Source organism: Girardinichthys multiradiatus, chromosome 19 (assembly GCF_021462225.1).
Source record: "Girardinichthys multiradiatus isolate DD_20200921_A chromosome 19, DD_fGirMul_XY1, whole genome shotgun sequence".
NCBI classification, from domain to species: domain Eukaryota; kingdom Metazoa; phylum Chordata; class Actinopteri; order Cyprinodontiformes; family Goodeidae; genus Girardinichthys; species Girardinichthys multiradiatus.
The window spans coordinates 13,377,298-13,385,579 of NC_061811.1; positions in this window are offsets into that span (position 1 = coordinate 13,377,298).

The following is an 8,282-nucleotide window of genomic DNA, read 5'->3' on the forward strand; positions in this document are numbered from 1 at the left end:
CAACAACCATGCCACATTCAAAGTCACTTAAATCACCTTTCTTCCCCATTCTGATGCTCGGTTTGAACTGCAGCAGCGTCTTGACCATGTCTACATGCAGCAGCGTCTTGACCATGTCTACATGCAGCAGCGTCTTGACCATGTCTACATGCAGCAGCGTCTTGACCATGTCTACATGCAGCAGCGTCTTGACCATGTCTACATGCAGCAGCGTCTTGACCATGTCTACATGCAGCAGCGTCTTGACCATGTCTACATGCAGCAGCGTCTTGACCATGTCTACATGCAGCAGCGTCTTGACCATGTCTACATGCAGCAGCGTCTTGACCATGTCTACATGCAGCAGCGTCTTGACCATGTCTACATGCAGCAGCGTCTTGACCATGTCTACATGCAGCAGCGTCTTGACCATGTCTACATGCAGCAGCGTCTTGACCATGTCTACATGCAGCAGCGTCTTGACCATGTCTACATGCAGCAGCGTCTTGACCATGTCTACATGCAGCAGCGTCTTGACCATGTCTACATGCAGCAGCGTCTTGACCATGTCTACATGCAGCAGCGTCTTGACCATGTCTACATGCAGCAGCATCTTGACCATGTCTACATGCAGCAGCGTCTTGACCATGTCTACATGCAGCAGCGTCTTGACCATGTCTACATGCAGCAGCGTCTTGACCATGTTTACATGCAGCAGCGTCTTGACCATGTCTACATGCAGCAGCGTCTTGACCATGTCTACATGCAGCAGCGTCTTGACCATGTCTACATGCAGCAGCGTCTTGACCATGTCTACATGCAGCAGCGTCTTGACCATGTCTACATGCCTAAATGCATTGAGTTGCTGCCATGTGATTGGCTGATTAGAAATTTGCATTAACAAGCAGTTGGACAGGTGTAGATCACTTGTCCAAAGAGGTTTTATACCATAGAAAATCTTAAAAATAATTTTTTTGTCTTAATACCATCCCCTTTTTATCTTAGACATAAGTGAGCAGCTAAGGATGAAGGTTTATGATTCCATCCAGAAAGCTGTCTGTGTGTAATAAAATAACTTGGAGACTTGCCTCTTTTGTTGCTTTGGAGTTCTGTCTGTTTCATCTTACTGATTTTCTTCTATATTATTTCTTGAAGGCTGTTTAACCGTGTAACTATAAATCTATTATTTTTGGATACACATATATATGAAACCTAAGCCTCTTAAAGTTACTACTTTCCTCAAAAACCTGCTGTATGAAATACTTGTCTTCTGCCCTCTGATTACTGCCCTCTGGCACTTACTACAGGTAGTAAGTGCCAGTTTTAAACAAGATACAAAATCTGGCACCTTTGAAGAAGCAAGCCTTTGATGGAATATAAAATGTTTATTCTATTTTTGAGGACAACATAAATGGCTGTTTTTCAACCTTACCTATTGACAGAGGCACACAACACATCACAACTTAATTTATCAAAAACGTGTGGATCAGATATGATACTTGTTTTCAGGTGGACTTATTTAAACTATAATATAAATACCAAAATAAAAACTGCTATATGTTTAATACTTAAATTTCAACCAGAATATACTGAAAGAAACATGCTTTGATAAGAATTAGTAAGTCTGTTGTAAATAGGCAATACATAAAGAACCAGATATTTGCACATCATCCAAAAAGACACAAAACCCTATTTACTTGCTCTCTGACCTTTAGGTCTGTTTGGATTACCAAAATTATTTTTTGCTTCCTAAATGCCAGAATAAGGACAGAGATAAATCCTTTTATATATTTTTTAATTGCTTTATTTAAATTTAAAGGTTTGCATACATTTCTTTAGTATTTGGCAGAATTGCCTTTTAAACTATCTGACTTGGGCCAAATGTTTTAGGTATCCCACCACAATCTTTGTTTGCTGGAATTTTGGCGTATTTCTCCGGACAGGACTACTGTAACTGAGTCAAGTTTGTAGGCCAGCTTGGTCACACACACCTTTCAGCTCTGCCCACAAGTTTTAATACAGACACTCCAAAACATTCACATTGTTGTTCCCAAACCACTTTGTTGTCCTGGTTTTAGGTACAAATCTGACCCACATGCAGAAGAACACTCAGGAGAACTCACAATAATTTAAGATATTCATTTTTACACAGGGAAAGGTTCTATGATCTGGAACCGGGGAGTCGCTAACTGCACAGAGAAGAGGGAGACAGGTGAGTATAGGATAATAAGGTAAATTATTATAATGCAAGAAACATCTTTCTTGCAGGGATGAAACCGCCAGGGGGAATGAAGATGTGGAGTCTGGGAGCTGCTTAACACCAGAACTGGAAGCTGGATCAAACACGTCTGGAACCTAAGGAGGAGGACACGAGAAGGTAAGTCTGGGACACTTAGAGAAACTTGAAACAAGCTTAGATCTGGGCTAGAGATTGTTTCCACTGTAGGTTAACTCTCACCCAGTCAGTAATCAGGAGAAGGTCAACACCTGTTCACTCACTCCCAGGAGCAGCAGTGCCCCCTACGGACCAAGCAGAGTTAATAGCAGGCAGAAAAAAAGCACAAACAGAAACTCCCAGGCTCCGACATTTGGCAGCAAGTTTAGAATAACTGTCCGTTTGAAAAACACTTTTTGGTCCATGCTTAAATTTTGTGGCTGATGTTTTGAGATGCTGATTCATAATTTGCACATCATTTTCTGCCCTCATGATGCCATCTATTTCTTAAAGTGCACCAGTCCCTCCTCAAGGAAAACACTATCAAAACATGATATTGCCACCACCTTACTTCATATTTGGGATAGCCTTCTCAGGCTTGCAGACGTTCTTGTTTATCTTCCAAATGTAGCTATGACTTCTTCCTCACTGAGGTGCCTTTCAACTAATGTTTGTACAGTCCTTGTTTCTCTGGTTATCTCTGAGGCAGAACGGTATAATGATTAGAGAGCACCATGGTGTTTATACTTAAATATAACCGCTTGAGCAGATGAATGTGGCAGCTTTAGGTCTCTGGAGAATGTAGAGAAGGATGAATCAGATTTCTGGACGTCCACCATTCTCAGAAGCTTACAAAACCATGACATCAACATCTGAGCTTTCACAAATTGTTCAAATGCATAGTAACCTTAATGAATGTGAAGTTTTGAAAGAAAAACAATCAAATATTCTCAAAAAAATCCTTCTCAGAATTTTCTTGCATTTAGAAAATAAAAACCATTTTGTTGATCCTTATACATAAAACGTTTAGTCTGAATTAATGTCAGACAGTATGAGAAATGGTTATGTGTCTTTTTAAACAGTGTATATAAATATCAGGTTTCAAATGTATTTTTTAAATGCAATAATCCAGCAGGATCTGTATTTAGAAAGCAAAAATTAAAGACAAAAAAATTTAATCCATGTCATGCTTCTAAATATATTTATATATTAAAAATATTTAATAGACATTTCTGACTATTATTTCTATATTCAGGTTTTCTAATGGGTAGAGCGATAAGAACAATAAAATGAACATGTTTTCTGCCCGTGTGAATATTAGCCTGTGTGAATAAATGAGAAACGCTGCTGCTGTGTGGCAAAGCCTGGCAGACTATGCAGACTATGCTTCCCAGGAGGTAGCAGTCTTGGTGGCACCCCGAAGCTTCTTTCTCCCAGGCGGCCCCCAGTCCTGACCTTGCCCGTCGGCTGGGAGGAGGGGGGGCATCTCCCATTAAAGCAACGCTTTGTGATAAGGCCATTTCTTTTCCTTCAGCATCCCTTTAATGTCATCCCTGAAATATGAAGTCATTAAGCGATATTAAAACAGTGCTGACAAACTAATTAACAGAAGACATTATACGGGATGGGCTCGATTAATCCGCTTTAATTGCTCTTTTAAATGGGGGCTCCAATTAAAATTAATAAAGATTTACTGGTGATCACTCCAAACTATACTAAGAAGTGGTTGTCTGAAGGGCAGCCTAAAGTCAGCGGCCTCTATTCTCAAGTTACACTCTCTGTGCTCCCGGCGCCCTCCCAGTTGCAAAAAAAGGAGCAAATCTATGAGCAATGAAATTAAAGAGAGAGGCCGTCCCAGTGCCCCCAGTCCCCCAGCTTGTCTCTGTCTCGGGGATGTTTGATCCTGCTTTTGTCTTTCTGGGACCCTGATAAGAAGACACCAGCTCATTAGTAATCTATAAATATGACACCAAACACAATGACTCTAGTTGGCTAATAATCCTAAACGTACACCTTTTTACAAAGTGTGGAGATCTGTGAAGAACTGCACACAAAACCTTGTCTAATACAGCATCATGAAAAGGTTTTATATTCATTTATATGTAAAATTAGCGGCAGAAATGATCTAAAAACAAATTTACATACTTAATGCTTAAAGATACATGACAATGAAGCTGAGCAGTGCATTACTACAAAAAGTCACTAGATGATGCTGTTACCCATCTGTGAAAATGTCCATGCCTTCACTTCTTACAATGCAAACTACTAAGATTTTATGTATTTTGAATTTCTAAAAGGTCAAACAAGTAAAAAGAGGATCTGTCTAAACTGTTTTTCTTTAATTTAGTCCATTACCTTTTACTTCCAATTTCATCTTCATTACAAAGGATGCTCTGTTTTATCAGAGAACCTCTAATATAGAAAATAATTTCATATCGCGCTGGAGGCGATCGAACAAAACTGAAGGCAACGTTATTTGTTTTCTTTCATTATATCAGAGGTGACCAAGTTCTTGTTCAGAAAATGTCACACAACAAATTAATTCAAGCAAAGCACTTTGGTTCAATCAGAGGCATTTTAATTGGATTGGAGAATTTAAATCAATTTGCTGAAGAAGTCTGATGTAATTGAAAAGAAATGTCTATTAAAAGATTAGTGAGGTTTATTTGTCTCCAGTCTTTGTCATCAGCCGGTCCAACAAATGTTTTAATTTCCTTAATGTTATCATTTTTGATGTAATTGGTGCTTGGGTGCATAACAGCTTTTTTGAATTAAATGTTTTGGTTCAGGCGGTGATGAAACAGTGCACTTTAGTAGGAGTGCTTCATGCTGTGAATGTGGTGAAGTTCTCTTTATTTTATGTTAAATGTGCATTGTAGTTTTTTGGTAGAAGTTTCAATTACCTGTTTGCAGGGCCAGCTAAAAGTTCAATTGGGCCCGGCCCTAAGCAGAATTTGATTTGGGAACCCGCCAGCAGATAAGACCGTCAGCCACCGCAGCACCATTTTATTGCACATCGTGCATTAAATGTGCCTTCACACGGAACGTTTTCACATATTGTCACCTAGCAACCACAAACCACAAGATGGAAAGAATGTGACACATGGTTTCAAGCGTTTCTTACAAATCAAGAAAGTGGGTTATGCACTTGTGTTCAGTCCCTCGAGAAAAAGTTGACAGACCAAATTGTTTGACTACTTTCATATGTACATGAACTTTGATGACATCCTATTCTTAATCTATAAGGTTCAATTTGTTGATGGACCCACTATTGCCAGCAACAGGTATTTAAAAAGCTGTTTAAGAAGGTTAAAGTCAAGACTCTGTGCAGACCAGGCAAGTTTCTCCACACCAAACCTTATACAGTACACCTGCAGCAATGGGAGTGACTGGAACACAGGAATTCGTTGATTTGGTGGTGTATAGTATATAGGCTTCAATGTAAACCATTCCACTGTAGCTCTGGCTTTACGTTCAGGGTCCATATATAGGTCCTTCTCAAAATATTAGCATATTGTGATAAAGTTCATTATTTTCCATAATGTCATGATGAAAATTTAACATTCATATATTTTAGATTCATTGCACACTAACTGAAATATTTCAGGTCTTTTATTGTCTTAATACGGATGATTGTGGCATACAGCTCATGAAAACCCAAAGTTCCTATCTCACAAAATTAGCATATTTCATCCGACCAATAAAAGAAAAGTGTTTTTTACAAAAAACGTCAACCTTCAAATAATCATGTACAGTTATGCACTCAATACTTGGTCGGGAATCCTTTGGCAGAAATGACTGCTTCAATGCGGCGTGGCATGGAGGCAATCAACCTGTGGCGCTGCTGAGGTCTTATGGAGGCCCAGGATGCTTCGATAGCAGCCTTTAGCTCATCCAGAGTGTTGGGTCTTGAGTCTCTCAACGTTCTCTTCACAATATCCCACAGATTCTCTATGGGGTTCAGGTCAGGAGAGTTGGCAGGCCAATTGAGCACAGTGATACCATGGTCAGTAAACCATTTACCAGTGGTTTTGGCACTGTGAGCAGGTGCCAGGTCGTGCTGAAAAATGAAATCTTCATCTCCATAAAGCTTTTCAGCAGATGGAAGCATGAAGTGCTCCAAAATCTCCTGATAGCTAGCTGCATTGACCCTGCCCTTGATAAAACACAGTGGACCAACACCAGCAGCTGACACGGCACCCCAGACCATCACTGACTGTGGGTACTTGACACTGGACTTCTGGCATTTTGGCATTTCCTTCTCCCCAGTCTTCCTCCAGACTCTGGCACCTTGATTTCCGAATGACGTGCAGAATTTGCTTTCATCCGAAAAAAGTACTTTGGACCACTGAGCAACAGTCCAGTGCTGCTTCTCTGTAGCCCAGGTCAGGCGCTTCTGCCGCTGTTTCTGGTTCAAAAGTGGCTTGACCTGGGGAATGCGGCACCTGTAGCCCATTTCCTGCACACGCCTGTGCACGGTGGCTCTGGATGTTTCTACTCCAGACTCAGTCCACTGCTTCCGCAGGTCCCCCAAGGTCTGGAATCGGCCCTTCTCCACAATCTTCCTCAGGGTCCGGTCACCTCTTCTCGTTGTGCAGCGTTTTCTGCCACACTTTTTCCTTCCCACAGACTTCCCACTGAGGTGCCTTGATACAGCACTCTGGGAACAGCCTATTCGTTCAGAAATTTCTTTCTGTGTCTTACCCTCTTGCTTGAGGGTGTCAATAGTGGCCTTCTGGACAGCAGTCAGGTCGGCAGTCTTACCCATGATTGGGGTTTTGAGTGATGAACCAGGCTGGGAGTTTTAAAGGCCTCAGGAATCTTTTGCAGGTGTTTAGAGTTAACTCGTTGATTCAGATGATTAGGTTCATAGCTCGTTTAGAGACCCTTTTAATGATATGCTAATTTTGTGAGATAGGAATTTTGGGTTTTCATGAGCTGTATGCCAAAATCATCCGTATTAAGACAATAAAAGACCTGAAATATTTCAGTTAGTGTGCAATGAATCTTAAATATATGAATGTTAAATTTTCATCATTACATTATAGAAAATAATTAACTTTATCACAATATGCTAATATTTTGAGAAGGACCTGTACAACTGGAAGCTGAACCTCAACACCAGTTTCAAGTCTCTTACAGCCTCTAACAGCTTATTTTCCTGTCCATCCATCTTTCCATCAGTTCTGACTAGTTTCCCTGTCTCTTTTTAGTGAAAACACCCTAACAGTATGACTGTTATTTACGTCAAATGTGCAGTGTTACTTTTCCTTCACAAATAGCTTTTGCATTTAGGCCTAGAAATTCGACTTTGGTCTTAGCTGACCAGGGTACCTTCTTCCATGTGTTCGGTATGTATATGGCAAACTTTAAACGAGAGTTCCTGTGGTTTTATGTTAACAATGGCTTCTTGACAACTTATATAAAGGCCATATTTGTAGACTGAATGTGCAATAGTCACCCTGTTTACCTATTCTCTCACCTACGCTATGCATCTCTGCTGCTTCTCCTGAGTGCCTCTTGGATGCTTCTCTATTTAACGCTCCTTTCTGTTTTCATGATGCTGTTTGTTCACTGATGTTCTCTAACAAACCTCGGAGGCCTTCACAGAACAGCTGGATTCATACTGAGATTAAATCACACACAGATGGACTCTATTTACGAATTAGTTGACTTCTGAATGCAGATCATTGGGTTTTATTTAGTGATAGAGATAGAGATAAGGGGGTTGAATACAAATGCAGGCTGAACTTTTTGGATTTTTATTGGTAAAAAGAATACAAAACCATGTATCATTTTTTTTTCACCTCACAATTATGCGCTAATTGATGTTGTTCTCTCAAAAATATACATTAAAGAGTGTGGGGATGTTTGCAAAGTGACAAAATATGAAAAAGCTCAAAATGGTATAAAAGGTTTTGCAATTTATTGTAAATAGCATGTAAATACAGCATCATTTCTCTCTCTCTCTCTAGTTATGATGTAATCAGCCTTTCAAAATTTTACCACATCAATGTTTTGGTTTTTGAGATTGTGTCTATGAACCAACTGACTCTTGCACACGCAGGCCGTGCCTCGAGTGCAAAAA